The following is a 23,659-nucleotide window of genomic DNA, read 5'->3' as shown; positions in this document are numbered from 1 at the left end:
ATCTGTTCTTTTTTCTGTCCTGTGCTCTGTGTCTGGGGTGAATAGTTATTTGTGTTATTTCTCAAAAGATGAGTCTCACTCAAATGCCCTTCCAGTTCCACCATCTCTATGGAAAGGCACATCACAAAATATAGCACATTTTAAAGAACTAAGCCTGGTGTCCAACATCTGTAATGTCAGTATTTAGGAAGAGGAGGGAGGAAGCTGGAACACCTCTTCATTCCCTGCACAAGTTGCAAAATGCCATTTGCACTCCTTACCAGCCCCCACCCCCACAGAGATAATTCTCTGCCAGTTGCAGCAAACTCTGAACCAACATATCATCAAGCCTAGTCACAATAGTTTCCAGCAACACAATCAGGAGTGCTTACATGGGTTCAGGTTTTGAGCATCTTTGGACATAATCCCAGCTCATACCTTACAAGTCACCACCATCCCAAGACACATAAGCCCCCTCCCCTGGCTTGCTAACTTAGAAGCATGACTTCCCTCTTTTTCCCCTGTGAGATCTCTGAATCCACTGGACAGCTGCTTCCTAATAAATATTCCCTTAGGCAATAGAACATATTTGTTAACCATTTTCTTATGTATATATACTTCACAATAGCATACTCTAAGTGTAGTGGTCATATGCAGCATGGGTTTTGTGTATGTGTAGGTGAAAGTCCATCTTTTGAGAATCAGTCTGAACAGAGGTCATCTAGATTAGAGGCAGGGGCCCTTATCTGTGAATTCATCAACAGAAACCTTCATATTCTCTCTCTCTCTCTCTCTCTCTCTCTCTCTCTCTCTCTCTCTCTCTCTCTCTCCCTCCCTCTCTCTCCTTGTTTCTGTGTATTCATTTGCTTTTCTTTGTGTGTTTGTGTCTGTGTATATATCCTTTTGTGGTTGGGCGGGCATACTGTGTGATTGGAAGGTACATTCAAGGGTGTAAATAGTCCATGACAGATGCTTAAAATCATAGGATAATTTTATGAAAATTGTTTTTCCTTCCATGTTTACATGGTTTCAAAAGATCAAATTTCTCCCATCAGGGTGAGTGCCAACTCTCTTTATCAATTGAGATTCCCTGCCAACCTCAGAAATGAGATACTTATTACACACTTTGGAATCAGCCATGTAGCACACCAATGTAAGCTGTGATAGGAAAAGGGTATGTCCTCAACACATAACACACGTTCTACTGTTAGGCCCATTCGTATGTCCTCAACACATAACGCACGTTCTACTGTTAGGCCCATTCGTATGTCCTCAACACATAACGCACGTTCTACTGTTAGGCCCATTCTAGTACATACTACCATAAAACACAAATTGGTTTTGGATAATAAAATCATTAAAACATATGAACCATCATATTCTAGTTGCTCTGAATGACATTCTATGACACACAAATATAAACAAGCATCAAGGGTTCACACTATTGCTGAACTTACTATAGTCACTTGCAGTTATCCTCTGGTGATCTCAAGATTCAGGTGTATCTAGAAGGTGTATCTAGACTCCATCTCAGAGCAGATGGCCACACCAGTTAACTGACCTTCTTTGTAAACAGGAACCTACCCCATATCTTCTTTTTTTTTAATTCTTTCCACTTTATTTACAATTTCTATTGAAACAATCCATTATACTTTATTTTTTTAATTCATTACCCATTTTATTTCAAATTAACTTTTGACTGTTGGCATGCTCATAAACCTTTTAATATAGCCAATATTTTCTTTTCTTTTTTTCTTTATTAACTTGAGTATTTCTTATTTACATTTCAATTGTTATTCCCTTTCCCAGTTTCTGGGCCAACATCCCCCTAGCCCCTCCCCCTCCCCTTCTATATGGGGGTTCCCCTCCGCATCCTCCCCCATTACCGCCCTCCCTTCAACAATCACGTTCACGGGGGGTTCAGTCTTGGCAGGACCCAGGGCTTCCCCTTCCACTGGTGCTCTTACTAGGCTATTAATTGCTACCTATGAGGTCAGAGTCCAGGGTCAGTCCATGTATAGTCTTTAGGTAGTGGCTTAGTCCCTGGAAGCTCTGGTTGGTTGACATTGTTGTACATATGGGGTCTCGAGCCCCTTCAAGCTCTTCCAGTCCTTTCTCTGATTCCTTCAAAGCCTACCCCATATCTTATACCTGTCACCACATGTAATATATGCAACTCAAGATAGTCTACTCACTCACGTTTATATCCCCAGCATAGCTTCCACTGTAGTACACTGAAAGTTACATTTGGGAGAGTCAGATCTTACACGCACATTTTCAGCTCTAGCAGATTTTATGCTTCCATTTCCTGCTTGTGATCATAGTCATCAATTGTATCAATGATGATGTGATATGAAGACAGATTAAAGACTTCAGGTGAAAGGTTGTCAGAATGGAGAAGAATAAGATCCAACTCTGTCCTACCTAGAAGAAAGAGAGCTGTGGGAAAAGACGTCTATTGTTTTCAAATGTGTTTCGATGCTTCAGTCCTGCATTGATGGGGACACAGGACAGTCAGGAGAGGTAGAGGGAGAGTGGAACTGGGAGAGGCAGAGGAGGGGTAATGAGGGGGAGGAAAAAAAGGAGGCAGTATCTGGTACTGGTGGGGACTGGGTAGAGGTACAGAGGGTCAGGAAATCAAATAAAAATATGTAGCATTGGGAATGAGGAAATGGGGGTGGCTACTGGAAGGTCCCACATGCCAGGGAAGCAAAAGGCTCCCAGAACCAAAAGAAGCTGACTTTAGCCAAAATCCTCAGGGAAGGGGAGACAGAACTTGTAGAGACTACCTTTAGAGAGTGTCTCCCAGATCGAGGGATGGGGCCACCCACTCATCTCAAAGGTTTTAACCCTGAAATGTTCCTGTCCAAGGGAATGACATGGACAAAAATAGAGCACAGATTAAAGGAAGGGCCATCATGAGACCACCACACCTACGGATTTATCCTGACTGCAGACAAAGGAATGACAGGGACCAAAAAATAGAGCACAGAATGAAGGAAGGGCCATCACGGGGCCATCCCACCTGGGGATTTATCCCGTCTGCAGACACCAAACCCCAACACTGTTGCTGTTGCCAAGAGGTGCTTGCTGACAGGAATGACCACAGCGTTATGGAAGATACACGTGAGGGTGAGCCTGAAACTCTAGACCCGACACCTAGAAGAATGTGCCTTTCTTAGAGGCAGCACATAGTTGATTGCACTCTTGTTCCCTCTGACAGGCTTTAGAGCATCTTCATATGAAGAGATCAGAGAAGTACTGCTCTTCTTGGACTTGAACAAATCCTGAGTGGACAGATGTGGTGACCAACATACCTGCCCTGGTCAGCATGGGTGACTTTGCAGAGGAAGGAGAGGCAGAAAGCAAGAGTAGCCTGGCCCACAGACAGCTAGGGCTTTTCTATGACTGGCAGACCCACAAAGGTCCCAGGAAGAACTGGACTGGGCCAGTCTGCATCAGTGACACAGCATGTCTTAGTGTCAGCAGGAAACAGATACAAAAGAGTGATATGACATTCCTTTCCCACATTACAGGTTGAATACTAGGTCACAAAGGAAGTCCCTTGGGCACACTGTGAAAGTGACCCCTCTTCATGATCCTGTTCATCCCGCTGGCTGTGGAAATAGATGGAACCCAGTCCCTGGCTTATCATTCTCATTAGAAATTTGCCTCCGGAACCAGCAATGGGTCTGTCATCAGACAACACTCTCAGGACCCGTTAAACATCAGACTAGTAAAAGACTCTAGGGACTAGTTTTCTGTTTTGTATTTCTCAACAAGGGTCAAGACACCACAAAAAACCACAGAATAAAAAACCTGAGGTCATAGGACCTCACAGAAGTTGCACTCCTTTTTAACCAGGGAACCTGTATGTGTCTGACCTAGGCTCTTTGCACTAATTGGAAATTGATATGTCATATTTGGTTGATATCCCTGAGGGGTGGCGCTGCAGTTTTCTGAAAGAATCAGGAGTGGGCTGTGGGATTGTGCACAAGGACTTGAAGGAAGATGAAACTATAGTTAGGGTATAATATATGACAGAACAATAAGAATGTAATAGTAGGTAGGAAACGGACTATTCAAGGATTTACACGTGACTCTGCAGGGACATTATTGAGTTCAACAATACTAACTTCTTTTAGATTGAATCAAGTTGAGTTCATATTAGTGTAAACCATAAACCAATAATGCTAGTGGGTAAGGTGGAGACGCAGGGAGTAAGGGAAGAGGATGGGAGAAAAATGTGGGGTTTAAAGGCAGGCAGATTTTCAAACACTGACTCTACAAGGCAAAGAACCAGGACTTGACAGCCAATCTGAATCTAGGTGTGACAGTCTCCATGAGCCTCCGGAGGAATCAGGTATGAAAACAGATGGATTTTAAAGTGTTGGATGCCAGTCTGAGACATGATCCATTTTTATTTCAGGAAAGTGTTGGCCCCATTGAGTTGTAGAAGTTCTATCACTGTCTTACATAAGGTTTTATTTCGGGGCTGGGGATTTAGCTCAGTGGTAGAGCGCTTACCTAGGAAGTGCAAGGCCCTGGGTTCGGTCCCCAGCTCCGAAAAAAAAAAGAACCAAAAAAAAAATAAGGTTTTATTTCTGTGACCAGACACCATGATCAGAGCAACTCTTATGAAAGAAAACATTTAATTGTGGCTGGCTTACAGTTCAGTCCTTTAGTCGATTGTCACCATGCAGCATTGGGCATACAGACAGTCATAGTGCTGGACTGCTAGCTGAGAGATCTATATCTGGATTGCAGGCAGCAAGAAAGAGACAATAAGCCACTACTCCTAGCTTGAGGTTTGGGGATATCAAAGTCCACTCTCAGCAAATACCTCCTCAATGAACACCATGGTTACCTCAACAAGTCACATCTGCTAAGAGTGCCATTGCTTATGGGCCTTTGGGGGTCAACTGAGTCAGACACTCACACTGAAACTTATACACAATCGAAGATGGGGATTTGGGGAAGCACTCTGTGGAAACTAATTCTGGACATTACAATCAGGTAATATCCTTCAGTAAACATGTTTCAAAAACCTAGGTAACCTGCTTCATATGTGTTCCAATTCTATATGGTAAGAAGCAGAGAGCAAAGCTGTGGACTACCTCAGGATAGAAGTAAAAAATGGGGTTCAGAGCTAAACAAAGAATTCACAGCTGAGGAATGCCGAATGGCTGAGAAACACCTAAAGAAATGTTCAACATCTTTAGTCATAAGGGAAATGCAAATCAAAACAACCCTGAGATTTCACCTCACACCAGTGAGAATGGCTAAGATCAAAAACTCAGGTGACAGCAAATGCTGGCGAGTATGTGGAGAAAGAGGAACACTCCTCCATTGTTGGTGGGATTGCAGACTGGTAAAACCATTCTGGAAATCAGTCTGGAGGTTCCTCAGAAAATTGGACATTGAACTACCTGAGGATCCAGCTATCCCTCTCTTGGGCATATACCCAAAAGATGCCCCAACATATAAAAAAGACACGTGTTCCACTGTGTTCATCGCAGCCTTATTTATAATAGCCAGAAGCTGGAAAGAACCCAGATGCCCTTCAACAGAGGAATGGATACAGAAAATGTGGTACATCTACACAATGGAATATTACTCAGCTATCAAAAACAATGACTTTGTGAAATTCATAGGCAAATGGAGGGAACTGGAAAATATCATCCTGAGTGAAGTAACACAATCACAGTAAAACATACATGGTATGCACTCATTGATAAGTGGCTATTAGCCCAAATGCTTGAATTATCCTAGATGCACAGAACACAAGAAACTCAAGACAAATGATCAAAATGTGAATGCTTCACTCCTTCTTTAAAAGGGGAACAAGAATACCCTTGGCAGGAAATAGGGAGGCAAAGATTAAAACAGAGGCAGAAGGAACACCCATTCAGAGCCTGCCCCACATGTGGCCCATACATATACAGCCACCCAATTAGACAAGATGGATGAAGCAAAGAAGTGCAGGCAGACAGGAACCGGATGTAGATCTCTCCTGAGAGACACAGCCAGAATACAGCAAATACATAGGCAAATGCCAGCAGCAAACCACTGAACTGAGAACGGGACCCCTGTTGAAGGAATCAGAGAAAGGACTGGAAGAGCTTGAAGGGGCTTGAGACCACATATGAACAACAATGCCAACCAACCAGAGCTTCCAGGGACTAAGCCACTACCCAATGACTATACATGGACTGACCCTGGGCTCCAACCTCATAGGTAGCAATGAACAGCCTATTAAGAGCACCAGTGGAAGGGGAAGCCCTTGGTCCTGCTAAGACTGAACCCCCAGTGAATGTGATTGTTGGGGGGAGGGCGGTAATGGGGGGAGGATGGGGAGGGGAAGCCCATATAGAAGGGGAGTGGGAGGGGTTAGGGAGATGTTGGCCCGGAAACCGGGAAAGGGAATAACATTCGAAATGTAAATAAGAAATACTCAAGTTAATAAAGAAAAAAAGGAAAAAAATAAAAGTAGTAATAGTAATAATAGATGGGTTTTACACATGGTTCCCTGACAGCTACCTAGATTCTTCTAAGTCTGGATTGTACTTTTATTCTATTCACAATACTTGTTTCAGACACATATTTCAGAAAATTTGTTTTATGCTTTTTATTTTTAATTTTTTATTGTTATTTCTCTTATTTGTTGAGATTTTAAATGAAGGAAAAAATAAATAAAAAGGAAAGGGCATGGCCGCTCCTAGGTATGGTAGAGGAGAAAGTTTACTCTAGATAAAAAGGTGAGCATAGGCTGGGGCGTCTGGGAGAGTCCAGAGTAGACACAACTCTGAGCTGTGTGAGGAGAAGGGAAGAGGAAGGCATGGGAAAAGTCGAGGACCAAAGACAGCAAAGAGTTCCCGGTCCACCTTAAAAAGGACAGGGAACCACAATGACTCAATTTATATAGGGAACAGTATCTTAAGGACAACCCAGCTTCTGCGTTGAGAAGTTTAAAGAAGGGGGCGTGGTATGGCAGCCAAGAGGGCTCTAACAGGTAGGGACTGAGGGGCAGCCAGGTCCACTATGATATATTAGATCAATGCCCCAGCCTTTGTCCCTGGTTTGAAATCTAACATCCCAGCCTTTTGTTGAAAGTAAACGAATGATAAGGGTTGACCTGTAATCTTCAATGACTACGTCCTGCTGATATTGAGACATTGTCATTAGGGACCCAAAAGAGCTGGAGTGCAGAACAGGTCGGGGAAGAGCAGGTTGTTTCACTCTGTCCAGGCTGTGCAGGAGCATTTGGGGCTAGGGAAGTGGAGGTAGTGTCGGATCAGTCTGTGACGCTGGACCATCTGGGGCTGGTCCCTTGGAAACTGTCCAGGATGCAGGTTTTCGAGGGAACACCTGGAACTGGGAAGCTGCTGGAGCGTACTTAGATCATTCCCTTCTTCCCTGTCCTTCCAATCTCCAACTTGGTGTGTGTGTGTGTGTGTGTGTGTGTGTGTGTGTGTGTGTGTGTGTGTGTGTGTGTGTTTGCATGTTGCCTGTGGAGGACAACTTTGTGGAGTCAGTTTTCTCCTTCCATCTTGACTCAGGTCATCAGGCTTATGCAGTCAATGCTTTACCCACTGAGCCATCCCAAGGGCCCATAGTTCAGAAATATTTTCAAGTCATCTTTAGCATTCTTCACACTGAACAATACACACTCCGGGGATCACTGTGTCCCTTCCCGCACAGGTGTTGCTGAGGGTCTGTTTCCCTATAGGAGGCAATGCTGAAGCTCCCATGCTTGTATAGTTACGTGGAGACACTTGTTTCTTTCTAGGAGGAAGTGCTTATGTCTAGGTTCTCAGTGCTATCAGTGTTGACATCTGGAAATCGTCATATTTTAAGTTTGTGAAGCTTTTCTTGCTGAAAATAAATCCTTGGAATCCATGATGTTCTAAGTTTGTCCTCAAGTTGTGTTCCTGATGGGAGGTCTATGCCCATGCTGGGCTTAGGTTATGTAAGGGAAGCATCTCATTAAGAAGACAAAACGAAAAGGGCAGAGGCATTAGTTGAACTCCTTAGAGGTAGAGGAAAATTTGGAAATTGTGTCTGATTTATTGGATAACCAATGGAGAGTCATATCCTCTATTCTGGTTGAATTTGAACTGCCATGTTGGCCTCATATTCAAGATTAAATATGTTGCTTTACTTGGTCATATTTAAATTACTTTGAAGCATGTTTATATCCTGGATTTGCTATTGTATATTTCTGAAGCGATTTTGACAGTACTCTTTCAGGACTGCTTATGAGGAAATGGTGATGGTTTTTATTTTACTCTTTTTTTTTATCATGGCACACTACTGTTTCTTAGGACGTATATGATTGTGGGCTTCTTTGTTGATTCTAATCTATATAACTGATTAGTAAAATTTTCTCCAGACATGATTGGGAGAAATGAAATTTTGAACAAAAATTATTATTCAAGATATGGGTTCTTTGTGACTTTGAGTAGAAATTGTACAGTTAAAGATAAAATCAATCCTTTCTCTAAAGGAGCTGAAGGGGCTTGCAACACCAGACAAACAATGACACCAATAAACCAGAGCTTCTAGGGTTTAAACCAGTAACCAAATACTATACATCAAATAACCCATGTCTCCAGCTGCATATGTAGCTGAGGGTGGCCTTTTGGGTACCAATAGAGGGAGAAACCGTTGGTTTTGCAAAGGCGGGGCCCCCCATTGTAGGAGAATGTTTGGGGGAAAATAGGGTGGTTGGGTATGGGAACACCCTTACAGAGCTACCTTACAGAGTAAAGTATAGGGGATGGGATAGGGGGTTTCTGTCTGAGAAACCTGGAAAGGGATTAATATTTGAAATGTAAATAAAAAATTATCCAGTAAAAACATCAAAACACAAACAAAATAAACAAGAACAACATAAATACGACAAGTGTAAGCCTCAGAATGTTAATGGAAAGTACTTAAAAGTGTGTGCTGCTGGACACCTTTATTGAAAGTTATCCAGTACAGCAAACACACTGCCACAGCCATCAGATGTCATCATGAGGGTCTATTTCCATGGAGGGTGGGCTGATGTTTTCTAAGGCTTTATAACTGGTCTGTCACCATGAGGTTCTTTGCTGCAAAATGTAATTGATCCTTCCTAGGAGGATATGCTTATGTCTAGGTTCTGAGAGTTTCTAAGGCTCACATCTTGGATTTGTACATATTTGAAGTTTGTAAAAAGGTACTTATTGATAATGAATCCTTAATAGAATCATAGAATGAAACTATGATTATTTCAGTCTCTCTGTAAGTTGTGTACCTGAGGGGAAATGCATATACATAGTATAATGAAGCTGTGCACAACACAATGAATATTTTAGGCGAAAATTTCAGCCTTGAGATTAAGAGCAAAGGTGCTGAGATTGTGGACATGAAGCATCAGAAGTCGACTGGTTTCTCTATTGTGTATTTAAAAATGAATGGGACACAGATGGCAGCTAGGCAGAGATGAACTTATAAAGAATCTGTTGGAACAAGAAATTTTAGATGTGACTAGCATCCTCCATTAGAGTCTCTGGTTTGGCCAGTAAACTGGCTCAAAGAGCAGATGTGAGAGTATGAATAAAAGCAATAAAAATGCACTTCAAGTTTCAGTAAGAAGAGTGAGAAAATCTGTAATCCAACCTGCAGTAGGGTCCTTAACATTGGTCCCTTACATAAACTTAGGGTCATCAGAAAATACTCATCAGTTGAACTGCTGGAATTAGGGCAGGCTTTTAAACAAGGAACAAAAGAGCCTGGTGGAAACTAGCTGTGGAACTATGGGAAAAGACAGGAATCAAACTGAATCAGTCTGAGTACTGCGGAAGGAGGAAAACTGAGTTATATAACATTCCGCATTACTAAAGACAAAGAACACATAATCTGAGACAATATGACGGAAACCAGTCTTTAATGGATTGGCATATCAAACCCATTAGGAGCACATTGTTAACTCCATGGTATGTCCCCATAAATATCAAGGGCTGGGAGTCTAAAAGAGTGTGATAGTATCTTTGATGGGAAATCAGAGGAAGAGACACTGATTTGAGCTCAATTCACCAAGACAGATAAAGTTGTATTCACAGGAAATGTAAAGCAAATGTTTGATCCAGCAGAGAGATCCCTGCGAGTACAGAACTTTAACAAAATTGCTCCACAGTTGTTAGGGCAGGACCTTTAAGTAATAGACAAGGCTTTTGCTGATCTGAATGGTTTAGATGATCAAGAATGTGGAAAACAGAAAAAGAAGTCTCTCTGGGTTACAGAAAGATGAAGGTAGCTTGATTTGTGTCAAGCTAGAGTTCCCCCCCCCCCAACCCATACATACATAATTTCTAAAAAAATCAACACTGCTGAAATGGCAAATTTTCTCCTAAGCAGCTCTGGAATGGTTCTGTAATATAATGATTCAGGTAAAGATGATCAAGTCAGAGGCAAACATTTTCAAAGACTAAGAAATGTGTATATTCTTCTAGGAAAAATTCATGATAGGCATGGAGATGGTTTGCTCCGCTATAAACTCTAAAATAGTGAAGTTTGTTGAATGAGGGAAGCTAAAGCTGTATGAGACAGCTACAGTGCTAACCAAGCACCCCACACTCATATGAAGCCTGCAGGTAGAGCAGGCAAGAGCACAGTCTGGTATCATGTTGTCCTGAGTAGGCGTAATCACATTACATCAGACTTACTGTGTTGGTGATGGAAGAAAAATGTAGAAGGCTCTGTTAAAGAGCTCCAGCATATAAAAGTATAAACGCTCAGAGAAATGACTGAGAATTACAGGGACCTAATTCAGTTAGGAGCTTCTGTCCATGTTTTATACCCACTTTGATCTGTGGAGCAATTGATACTGATATAAGTGGATAAAACCTTTCCATGGAGTGTGCTTATGTTCAACTTTAGTATCTTCTTAGTGGTGAACTTCTGGGATCCACTGTCCCTGGCTTAGAACAGGTGAAACAGACGGTTTGAGTGCTTTAACACAGTCACTTTTTAATCCCTCTGTTTCTTAGGGAATGCTGGTTCAGGATGTGGCCTTGTCCTGCCCATTCTCAGGAAAACATTTTGTTACATGGATGATACAAGGCTAATCTTTGTTTTGCAAATTTGGCAAACTATTAGAGAGCCGCTCAGGTACATGGGTAATTCTGTCTACCTTAAAGTCCTACTGGGGCTGGGTTAATTGAAAGGAAAAAGTACAAAATGTACCTTACCTGTATGAAAATTATACCCAGAAGGCACGTGGTAAATAAATGAAAACCCAGTGCAACCAATATATCATCAAGCCCAGTCCCTTTAGTTTCCACACCCAGGAGTGCTTAAGCAGGCGTTCTGTTTTTGAACATGTTTGGACATAATCCCTTTTCATACCTTACAAGTCACCACCACCCCAAGACCCATAAGCCCCCTCCATTGGCTTCCTAGCCTAGAAGCATGACTTCCCTCTTTGTCCTCTGTGAGATCTCTGAACCCACCACACAGCTGCTTCCTAATGAATATGCTTTTATCTACTTCTAAATCTGCTCTAATCTGGCCTGTTTCTGTCTCACTGAGGGACAGTTAATGCCATTTAATAAGCTTGGGGCAGTCTGAATTTTATACCCAGTTCCATTCAATCTTTTCTGTGAAGTGGCCCCTGTGTCAATCACAAAAAGAAACAATGAAAGAAAATACCCTAGACACAGGACTTTAGGAAACATAAGATAAGTTTCTTAGATGACCACACAAGAAAAGGAAATTGAAGAAATCTTCAATATTTCCTGAATTCATTATACAGTGGAGATTCTTATCAACTCCATGTAGATATGAACCAAACTACAGAGCTCAGCAGAAGTTCCTATGCATAATGAACCCTACAGATCTTTTTGAAGCATTTTTTTCATGTGTATGTGTTGTTTACATGTTTACATGTGCACTGCCTTGACTACCCTGTGCTTGCAAGGCTAGAAAATGGCAATGCTCATTGGAACTGACATTATAGATTGCTGTGATCTGTATGTGTGTTTTGGGTGTTGACCCCAGGTCTTCTTTTTTTCTCCTTAGATATTTCTTTATTTACATTTCATATGTTATTCCATTTCTCAGTTTCCTGTCCATAACCCCCCCTATCCCCTACACCTTCCCTTCTTCTATAATTGTGTTCCCCCTCCCCATCCTCCTTTGCTACCCTCTGCCACATTCCCTTACACTGGGGGGTCCAACCTTGGCAGGATCAAGGGCTTCTCCTTGCTTTCTTGCCCAACAAGAAAGTAGTATCCTCTGCTACTTATGCAGCACATCTGTCCACTCAGGATTTGTTCAAGTCCAAGAAGAGCAGTACTTCTCTGATCTCTTCATATGAAGATGCTCTAAAGCCTGTCAGAGGGAACAAGAGTGCAATCAACTATGTGCTGCCTCTAAGAAAGGCACATTCTTCTAGGTGTCGGGTCTCGGTAGAGTTTCAGTCTCACCCTCACGTGTATCTTCCATAATGCTGTGGTCATTCCTGTGTAAAGGGTCGGAAAGAGGATCAGAAATCAGAGCCTGAGTTCCTAAACACTATTTGCACTTCAGCCTTACAGCCAGGACAGAACTGCTGGACAATCCCAACTTCTGAATGATGAAAAGGTATAGAACTACTATTTTAAGTTTCTGCCTGTCACCTGCCTGACCAGATTCTTTCTCCTGTTCACAGAAAAATGATCTTTAATATCAATAAAGCCCTTCTTGCTCATTCTTTCTTTACTCAGTGATTGCTGCTATAGCTTTCAAAGCACAATTTATTATTATTATTATTATTATTATTATTATTATTATTATTATGTCATTCCATTTATTTACATCTCAAATGTTATCCTACTTTTGCTTTACGCCTCCATAAATTCTTCCTCCAACATCTGCCCACTCCTCCCCTTTCCCTATGTGAGTGTACTACACCACAAACCCATCCTCTCCATTCCCATTGCTCCAGCATACTGGGGCACCAAAATCCCACAGGGCCAAGGGCCTCCCTTCCCATTGACATAAAACAGGCAATCCTCTGCTACCTATGTACCTGGAGCCTTAAATCCCTTCCAGTATGCTCCTTGGTTGGTGGTCTAGTCCCTGGGAGGTTTTGGGTGGTCCACCCAGTCGATGTTCTTTTTATAAAGTTGTAATTCTCCTCAGCCCCTTCAAACCTTCCGCCAGCTCCCCCACCAGGGTCCCTGACCCTGACCTCAGTCTCCAAGGGACCACATCTGCATTGGCCAGTTGCTAAGTGCCTCTTGGCAACAGCAACAGTGTTGGGGTTTGGTGTCTGTGGACAGGCTAAATCCCCAGGTGGGGTGGTCCTGTGATGACCCTTTCTTCAATCTGTGCTCTATTTTTTTGTCTCTATCGTTCCTTTGGACAGGAACACTTCTGGGTTAAAAACTTTGAGATGGGTGAGTAGCCCCATCCCTCGACTGGGGGAGACAATACCTAGAGGTAGTCTCTACAGGTTCTGTCTCCTGTTCCCTGTGCATTTTGGCTAAAGTTAGCCCCTTTGGGAACTGGTAGCCTCATGCATCCCTGGCATCTGGGAGCCTCCAGTTGCTACCCCTTTTCCTCATCCCCGACTGCTACACATTTTTATTTGATTTCCTGACCCTCTGTACCTCTCTCAACTCCCCTGCAGTACCGGATACTGCCCCCTTTTATCTTCCCCCTCATCTCCCCCTCCTCTGCCTCTCCCAGTTCCCCTCTCCCTCCACCTCTCCTGACTGTCCTGTGCCCCCCTCAATGTAGGACTGAAGGATCAAAGCACATTTGAAGACAATAGAAGTCTTTTCCCACAGCTCTCTTTCTATGTCTTTAGGACAGAGTTGGATCTTATTCTTCTCCATTCTGAGAACCTTTCACCTGAAGTCTTTAATCTGTCTTCATATCACATCATCATTGATATAATTGATGACTATGATCACGAGCAGGAAATAGAGGCATAAAAATCTGCTAGAGCTGGAGCTAACCCAATCACAGAAAGACATACATGGTATGCACTCATTGATAAGTGGCTATTAGCCCAAATGCTTGAATTACCCTAGATCCCTAGAACAAACGAAACTCAAGACGGATGATCAAAATGTGAATGCTTCACTCCTTCTTTAAATGAGGAAAAAGAATACCCTTGGCAGGGAAGTGAGAGGCAAAGATTAAAACAGAGACTGAAGGAACACCCATTCAGAGCCTGTCCCACATTTGGCCCATACATATACAGCCACCCAATTGGACTAGATGGATGAAGCAAAGAAGTGCAGACCGACAGGAGCCGGATGTAGATCGCTCCTGAGAGACACAGCCAGAATACAGCAAATACAGAGGCGAATGCCAGCAGCAAGTGACATATAAAGGGAGAGTCATATCTTACACGCACATTTTCAGCTCTAGCAGATTTTTATGCCTCTATTTCCTGCTCGTGATCATAGTCATCAATTATATCAATGATGATGTGATATGAAGACAGATTAAAGACTTCAGGTGAAAGGTTCTCAGAATGGAGAAGAATAAGATCCAACTCTGTCCTAAAGACATAGAAAGAGAGCTGTGGGAAAAGACTTCTATTGTCTTCAAATGTGCTTTGATCCTTCAGTCCTACATTGAGGGGGGCACAGGACAGTCAGGAGAGGTGGAGGGAGAGGGGAACTGGGAGAGGCAGAGGAGGGGGAGATGAGGGGGAAGATAAAAGGGGGCAGTATCCGGTACTGCAGGGGAGTTGAGAGAGGTACAGAGGGTCAGGAAATCAAATAAAAATGTGTAGCAGTCGGGGATGAGGAAAAGGGGTAGCAACTGGAGGCTCCCAGATGCCAGGGATGCATGAGGCTACCAGTTCCCAAAGGGGCTAACTTTAGCCAAAATGCACAGGGAACAGGAGACAGAACCTGTAGAGACTACCTCTAGGTATTGTCTCCCCCAGTCGAGGGATGGGGCTACTCACCCATCTCAAAGTTTTTAACCCAGAAGTGTTCCTGTCCAAAGGAACGATAGAGACAAAAAAATAGAGCACAGATTGAAGAAAGGGTCATCACAGGACCACCCCACCTGGGGATTTAGCCTGTCCACAGACACCAAACCCCAACACTGTTGCTGTTGCCAAGAGGCACTTAGCAACTGGCCAATGCAGATGTGGTCCCTTGGAGACTGAGGTCAGGGTCAGGGACCCTGGTGGGGGAGCTGGCGGAAGGTTTGAAGGGGCTGAGGAGAATTACAACTTTATAAAAAGAACATCGACTGGGTGGACCACCCAAACCTCCCAGGGACTAGACCACCAACCAAGGAGCATACTGGAAGGGATTTAAGGCTCCAGGTACATAGGTAGCAGAGGATTGCCTGTTTTATGTCAATGGGAAGGGAGGCCCTTGGCCCTGTGGGATTTTGGTGCCCCAGTATGCTGGAGCAATGGGAATGGAGAGGATGGGTTTGTGGTGTAGTACACTCACATAGGGAAAGGGGAGGAGTGGGCAGATGTTGGAGGAAGAATTTATGGAGGCGTAAAGCAAAAGTAGGATAACATTTGAGATGTAAATAAATGGAATGACATAATAATAATAATAATAATAATAATAATAATAATAATAAATTGTGCTTTGAAAGCTATAGCAGCAATCACTGAGTAAAGAAAGAATGAGCAAGAAGGGCTTTATTGATATTAAAGATCATTTTTCTGTGAACAGGAGAAAGAATCTGGTCAGGCAGGTGACAGGCAGAAACTTAAAATAGTAGTTCTATACCTTTTCATCATTCAGAAGTTGGGATTGTCCAGCAGTTCTGTCCTGGCTGTAAGGCTGAAGTGCAAATAGTGTTTAGGAACTCAGGCTCTGATTTCTGATCCTCTTTCCGACCCTTTACACAGGAATGACCACAGCATTATGGAAGATACACGTGAGGGTGAGACTGAAACTCTACCGAGACCCGACACCTAGAAGAATGTGCCTTTCTTAGAGGCAGCACATAGTTGATTGCACTCTTGTTCCCTCTGACAGGCTTTAGAGCATCTTCATATGAAGAGATCAGAGAAGTACTGCTCTTCTTGGACTTGAACAAATCCTGAGTGGACAGATGTGCTGACCAACATACCTGCCATGGTCATGTCAGGAAAGCCCTAACAGGCCCTAGAGCAGCACCACTGAGCACAGTGCACCACATCTTGGCAATGGCTCCTGGCAGACAGCCTTGCTTTCCTCCTTTCCTGAGTGTCTCACTCCAGTCCTAGAACAGTGTTCTTTCTAAAATCCCTTGTCTTTGGCCTTGAGAGTCATTCTTCATATTTTTAAGATAGTGGCCAGGGGTGAATCTGTAATCCTAGATAAAGTACAGGATTGAGATCAAATTAGTATGAGTATGCAACATAAAAATAAAATTATTTTACACATTGCATTTTGATTATGGTTGAACATCCTGCAACTCATTCCAGATCCTCCCAACCCTCCCACTTATCCAAATCCATATCCTATCCCTATATCTTGACAAAACAAGCAGGCATGTAAAAAGAAATAAGATGATTATTAAAAAGTATGGCAAAATTCAAACATTACAGTAGGACAAAACAAATGGACAAAAAGGAGCTAAAGATAAAACCTAAGAAACACATACAGATACAGAGACACACACATTTGTATGCACAAACAACCACCCACCCAAACACAGAATCAAAATCCTGTGTATGTAAGCAAAAGTCCCACAAGTTAAAAAGACTAAAAGAAAAACAAACTAAAGCAAAAACCTGAACCAAAGCCTTGTGAACCCAGCAGGCAGGCAAGCAAGCAGCAATCCCTAAGAAGCACTGAATTTATTTTGCATTGTTTGCCTAGTTTTGGGCATTGGATCTACCCTTAAACATGCTTTTTAAACCCACTGACACCTATTTGGAGAGAACTAATCTTTTTCCTATGTAAACTCTTATCAATTGAAGATAGTTTCTGGGAGGAGGCTCTGAACTCATGATCTAATGGCCACACAATGGTAATCTGCTAAGACCATCACTCTGGGGCAGAGTCTCAACATACAGCTTTCAGGAACAAACCATTCAGACCTGGGCATGACTTACTCACCAGAAAGAGACCTGGTAAGCACTCACAATGCTTCTTCCCCTCCCTGCAGTGGCTTGATTGTCAGATGTCCCTCAGCTCAGGTGGTCACCAGTTAGTAGCACTGTTAGAAGTGCTGCCCAGTTGAGAAAATGAGTCTCTGGAAGTGAAACGTGAGATATTTACAGATGCATGAAAAGGTACCTGGAAGTGTGTGTGGGGTGTTCTGTGATCAGGATGTAAAGGGAATCAATAAATTAATACTAAAAGCTATTACAGTTTCCACTTTCTGTCTGCTTTCTGCTTCTCAATGAGACACAGTGTGACCTCACATCACTGCCATTGTGCTGGTCCCTACCCTCAGACTGTAAGTTAAAATAAGCCCTTCTGCCCTTAAGTTCCTTTATATCAGCATTTGGTTATAGTAACATGAAAATTAAGTAATTCACTCCCTGTCTTGCAAGGTCAGCTTCATGCTGCAGGATCTGGGAATGACATACACAGGGTATTTAGTTATTTAAGTTGTGGGAGAGGGAAGCTGAGGAAGACTGGTGGAAAGGGTAGATCTGGAGGCCATAGGTAGGAGGTGGGCCAGAAGACAAATAGCTGAGAAGAGTTTGGGGAACAACAGGGTCTGCTTTCTGGGACTGATCAAATTCCACTCTCTGCTCTGTCTCATGGTTTCCTGTAGAATGTCAAACCTCAGCTGCCTTCATGGCGAACAGACTTCTTTACTGTGCTCACACCCATGGTCCAGAGACCCTTTGCCAGGCATCTCAGCCCTCCCAGTAGGTCCAGGACAGCAGGAGGATCCTCTAAGACAGTGATTCTCTTCTTTTGGTTCTCTACTTTCAATTCTCAAAATAACTGCATCCCACAAAGAATTAAGAATTACAATTTCCCCCCAAAGTCTCAAGTATCCCCTATTCTCAGGCCTGTGACCAAAATAATAATAATTGCAAACTTATCATTATTTAAACTTTAACTTTTGACTTAATATACTTCAGAGTTCCGAGGTCAGCTACTTTCATTCTCCTGGGAAGCTCTAATGATAAATGACATGGGCAAAGCTGCCAGGCAGTGACTAGAAAGAATCAGTTAACCCTTAACTCAGTAGTTTCACTAGCTTTATGTTTATTTACATTGCACACAATGACTCTTGCAAGAGTCGCAGTATTTTGACTTAGTTTTACTAGTATATAGTTTTATGCATTCTATACTTCTTTATCCAGGAACCACTCTCAAATATTATGCAAAACTTATATCCTAACCAATAATTTTTCCTTTCTTGGGGGTCTCAATGTTGGCTACAATTCATTTTCTTTTCTTTTTTTTTTTTGGTTCTTTTTTTTCGGAGCTGGGGACTGAACCCAGGGCCTTGCACTTCCTAGGTAAGCGCTCTACCACTGAGCTAAATCCCCAGCCCCTTCTTTTTTTAATATTGGATATTTTTATTTACATTTCAAATGTTGTTCTCTTTCTGATTTCCCGACCATAAGCCTCCTATCTCTTCCCCATTCCCTTTTTCTATAAGGGTGTTCCCCCTCCCCAACCACATCCCTTTCCTGCCTCTCTATGCAGACATTCCCCTACATTGGGGGATCCAGCCTTGGCAGGACCAAGATCTTCTCCTCCCACTGGTGCCCAACAAGGCCATCCTCTGCTACATATGCAGTTGGAGACATGGATTTGTCAATGTGTAGTTTTTGGTTGTGGTTTAATCCCTCAGAGCTCTGGTTGGTTGGTATTATTGTTTTTATGAGGTTGCAAGTCCCTTCAGCTCCTTAATCCTTTCTTAATTCTTCCAATGGGAACCCTGTTCTCAGTTCAATGGTTTGCTGCTAACATTCCCCTCCGTATTTGTCGCTTTCTGACTGAGCCTCTCAGGAGACAACTATATCAGGCCCCTGTCAGCATGCACTTCTTGGAATCTGTTTCCTTGGAGGATGCGTGGCTAATTTTGAGTCTTGTATTCTTGTGTGCTTACTCTGAGATTCTAAGATAGAAAAAGATATGATACAAATCTGAGGACATGCTCGTGTCTAGATTCTGAGAGCTCTGAGTGGAAACATCTTGTTTGGTTCATAGTTGAGGTCAGTGAAGATGAAACCTCTGAAAACCAGCTTAAGAAGAGTGAATATATGACACTGACGTGGCTGTCAGGAGGTCCTGTTCCTGATGTCAGAATAATACCCATAATGGTGTTACCTTTTGTCTAGGAAATTGTTCTTTAAGGAATAAGGATCAACAGGAACTGTGGTCCAATGCCCTTTCTTGTCATCTTTAGATAGCTCAGCAAGAGGATGCAAAGTCAAGGTGTGAAGGAGTTGTGCATTCAGATTCCCTCTTCGGAGGCAGAGGGAGGTTGGAAGTTTGTTTTGGGGTCACTGTACAACCCTACTCTCTATTGTGATCACATTTACACTGCCAGGTAAACTTCTTCTTCATACCTGATTCATTGCCACTACAGGGTTGTGTTTGGATGCTTTAAGACATCTCTGACTTCCTGTATTTAGGAACCATTAAAACAATATCTAATGCTTTTTTGGGATCTGGGATTCTTTGGGTTTCTTCTGCAGAAATCCTCGTTCTGTTTTCATCAGGGCTCAGCCATGATTGCACCATCCCTACCAGAATCACAGGACTCTGTGTGAGTCCATCTTCAGTAATTGATCTAGTAGAACGTTAAGCTCTGCAAACAGGAGTTCTGATATCCACTTTGGCATAGAGTCAAAGTCTGCTTTTTGATTTTTGAATTCTCTGAATCTCTGAAAGGGAGCTGTGTATTCATTAAAATTTAGAGGACATAGTAAGGTTCCAGACGCCAGTTGAAGCATATGCTTTGTGCCTCAACACCTTGAGGGAACAGTATTCAAGGGTCCCCTAAGTGCCCTTGACCCTGGACCCTTGAAAGGGTGTAATTTGGGTGGAAAAAACTCAGGGAGTCCCTATGATGGCTATGAACCTGACTATGGAAATGGTGGATATGGTAGCAAAGCGTTTAAACAAAATAGAAACAGACTGCACTTCTTAGCAGGAGAAATAATGATGTCGGCAATGTTGTCAGGAAAGCTATAGAATATTTTGAGACAGTCATCCCAAGTGAATTAAAAGAAGTGTAAAAATTTGCCACAGAAGGCATGATGATCCATAGTCAGAAAAGTCATTGCAGCTTAAACAGGAAACCTTTCATTTTTCATTTCATTTCATTTCATTTCATTTCATTTCATTTCATTTCTTTTCTTTTCATTTTTAGTTGGAGGCTGGTTTAAACTTTTATTTTGTAACGAGCAGGCTCTTTCTATGTGTAGTATGAAAGAAATGGTTTTCCAGGAGATAGTTTTGTATTCTGAAATTTTCTGTTTACTACCCATGTGGATGCATATAAAGAAAGTCTAACTGCCGTTGCTTATAGGTAAGGTTGGCTTATCTTATCTGAGTTTATTCCCTTCCCCAGGATCCCCTGTCCCTGGGAAATGTAAATCACTTTTCATTGAAGCCTTGAGTACCAAGGAAAGACCTCTCTGGTCCAGTTTCATCTGCTAATGGCAATAGTAGTAGATTTTTAACTCTGAAACCGGGGCCATCTTGACTGAGGAATGGGTAAAAGACTACAGGCTCCCATGTGGGCTCACTTCTCTTTTTTAATTGGATATTTTTTATTTACATATTTTATTTACATTTTTTATTTACCTTTCCCGAATTCCCATGCATAAATCCCCCATCCCCACTCTTCTTGTATGACTGTGTTCCTCCACCCAACTCCACATCGCATACTAAATTATTGGTTGGAAAAAATATAAAATTTGAACTTTCTGAAGATCTTAGAAAATGCTTATGGAAAATGTTTGAGATTGATAAATGCAAGTAATGAAAAGTAGAGGATGTAAAGCAATTTGAATGGTGATTTTAAAATAAAAATGCTTCATATGAAAACTCTTTAAATTTGGTAAATGCAAGTGATATTCATTGACGGTTTTAAAAAGATGTTTTAAGTCAGATGAAGTTATAGAGATATAAGAAATTGTTTAAGGCATAAAATGGGGAAGGATTCATATTTCCACTGCATACTATTGCTATTTCAAAATTTAAATTTTAACATTAATCAATGAGGTTCTGAAAAGGTAATGGAACACTGGCAGTTTTCATTTCAGGCACAAACTCAAGAAGTTAATTTGTCTTTGGTTATCTTTTGAATATAAACAAACATAAAGATGCTTCTACTCCTGCTAAAATCATCTCTGTTCAAGCTTCATATGTAGCTTTCTGGCTCAACAAGAAAATGTTCTGTGGCTTTAAAGCCTATATCTTTTACTAGGTCTCAAAAGCATGAGTCTACTTCTATTTTATTTTTTCTCCATCTGTATTAAATTGGGTATTTCTTATTTACATTTCAAATGTTATTCCCTTTTCCAGTTTTCAGGCCAACATCCCCTTAACCCCTCCTCCTCCCCTTCTATGTGGACTTCCCCTCCCCATCTTTCCCACATTACCGCCCTCCCCTCAAGAATCCCGTTCACTGGGGGTCAAGCCTTGGCAGGACCAAGGGCTTCCCCTTCCTCTGGTGCCCTTACTAGGCTATTCATTGCTACCTATGCAGTTGGAGCCCAGGGTCAGTCCATGTATAGTCTTTGGGTAATGGCTTAGTCCCTGGAAGCTCTGGTTGGTTGGCATTGTTGTTCATATGGGGTCTCAAGCCCCTTCAGCTCTTTCAGTAATTTCTCTGATTCCTTCAATGGGAGTCCCATTCTCAGTTCAGTGGTTGGCTGCTGGTATTCGCCTATGTATTTGCCGTATTTTGGCTGTGTCTCTCAGGAGAGATCTACATCCGGTGCCTGTCAGGCTGCACTTCTTTGCTTCATCCATATTATCTAGTTTGGTGGCTGTATATGTATGGGTCACATGTGGGTCAGGCTCTGAATGGGCATTCCTTCAACCCCTGTTCTCAACGATGCCTCCCTATACCCTCACAAGGGTATTCTTGTTCCCCTTTTAAAGAAGAAGTGAAGCATCTGCATTTTCATCATCCTTCTTGAGTTTCATGTGTTCTGTGCATCTAGGGTAATTTGAGCATTTTGGCTAATATCCACTCATGAATGAGTGCATACAATGTGTGTTTTTATGTGATTGTGTTACTTCACTCAGGATGATATTTTCCAGTTCCATCCATTTGCCTATGAATTTCATAAAGACATTATTTTTGATAGCTGAGTAGTATTCCATTGTGTAGATGTACAGCATTTTCTGTATCCATTCCTCTGTTGAAGGGCATCTAGGTTCTTTCTGGCTTCTGGATATTATAAATAAGGCTGTTATGAACATAGTGGAGCATGTGTCTTTGTTATATGTTGGAACATCTTTTAGGTATATGCCCAAGAGAGGTATAGCTGGGTCCTCAGGTAGTTCACTGTCCAGTTTTCTGAGGAAGCTGCAGACTGATTTCCAGAATGGTTGTAGCAGTCTGTAATCCCACCAACAAGGGAGGAGTGTTCCTCTTTCTCCACATCCTCACCAGCATCTGTTGTCACCGGAGTTTTTGATCTTAGCCATTTTCACTGCTGTGAAGTGAAATCTCAGGGTTGTTTTGATCTGTATTTCCCTTATGACTAAAGATGTTGAACATTTCTTTAGGTGCTTCTCAGTCATTCTAAATTCTCCAGCTGTGAAATATTTTTTTTAGCTTTGAACTCCGTTTTTAATAAGGATATTTATCTCCCTGCAGTGTAACTTCATGAGTTCTTTGTATATTTTGAATATAAGTCCTCTCTCAGTTGTAGGATTGGTAAAGATATTTTCCCAATCTGTTGATTGCCATTTTGTCCTAACAACAGAGTCCTTTGCCTTAGAGAAGCTTTGTACTTTTACGAGATCCCATTTGTCAATTCTTGATCTTAGAGCATAAGCCATTGGTGTTTTGTTCAGGAAATTTTCTCCAGTGCCCATGTGTTTGAGAATTTTCCCCACATTTTCTTCTATTAGTTTGAGTGTATCTGGTTTGACGTGGAGGCCCTTGGTCCACTTGGACTTAAGCTTTGCACAGGGTGATAACAATGGATTTATCTGCATTCTTTTACATGCTGATCTCCAGTTGAACCAGCACCATTTGCTGAAAATGCTGTTTTATTCATTGGATGGTTTTCACTCCTTTGTCAAAAATCAAGTGACCATAGGTATGTTGGATCACTTCTGGGTCTTCAGTTCTATTCCACTGGTCTATCTGTCTGTCTCTGTACCAATACCATACAGTTTTTATCACTATTGCTCCATAATACTGCTTGAGTTCAGGGATAGTGATTCCCCCAGAACTTCTTTTTGTTGAGGATAGTTTTTGCTATCCTGGGTTTTTTTTTTATTCCAGATGAATTTTCAAATTGTTCTGTTTAACTCTATAAAGAATTGAATTAGAATTTTGATGGTGATTGCATTGAATCTGTAGATCGCTTTTGGTAAAATGTCAACTTTTACTATATTAATCCTGCCAATCCATGAGCATGGGAGATCTTTCCATCTTCTGAGGTCTTCTTCAATTTCTTTCTTCAGTGTCTTGAAGTTCTTATTATACAGATCTTTCACTCGCTTGGTTAAAGCCATATTTTATATGATTTGGGACTTTTATGAAGGCTGTTGTTCCCCTAATTTCTTTCTCAGTTTGCTTT

This window comes from Rattus norvegicus, chromosome 3 (genome assembly GCF_036323735.1).
Source record: "Rattus norvegicus strain BN/NHsdMcwi chromosome 3, GRCr8, whole genome shotgun sequence".
Classification (NCBI taxonomy): Eukaryota; Metazoa; Chordata; class Mammalia; order Rodentia; family Muridae; genus Rattus; species Rattus norvegicus.
The sequence above is the reverse complement of the archived record's forward strand: the minus strand, read 5'-3'. Positions refer to the sequence as shown.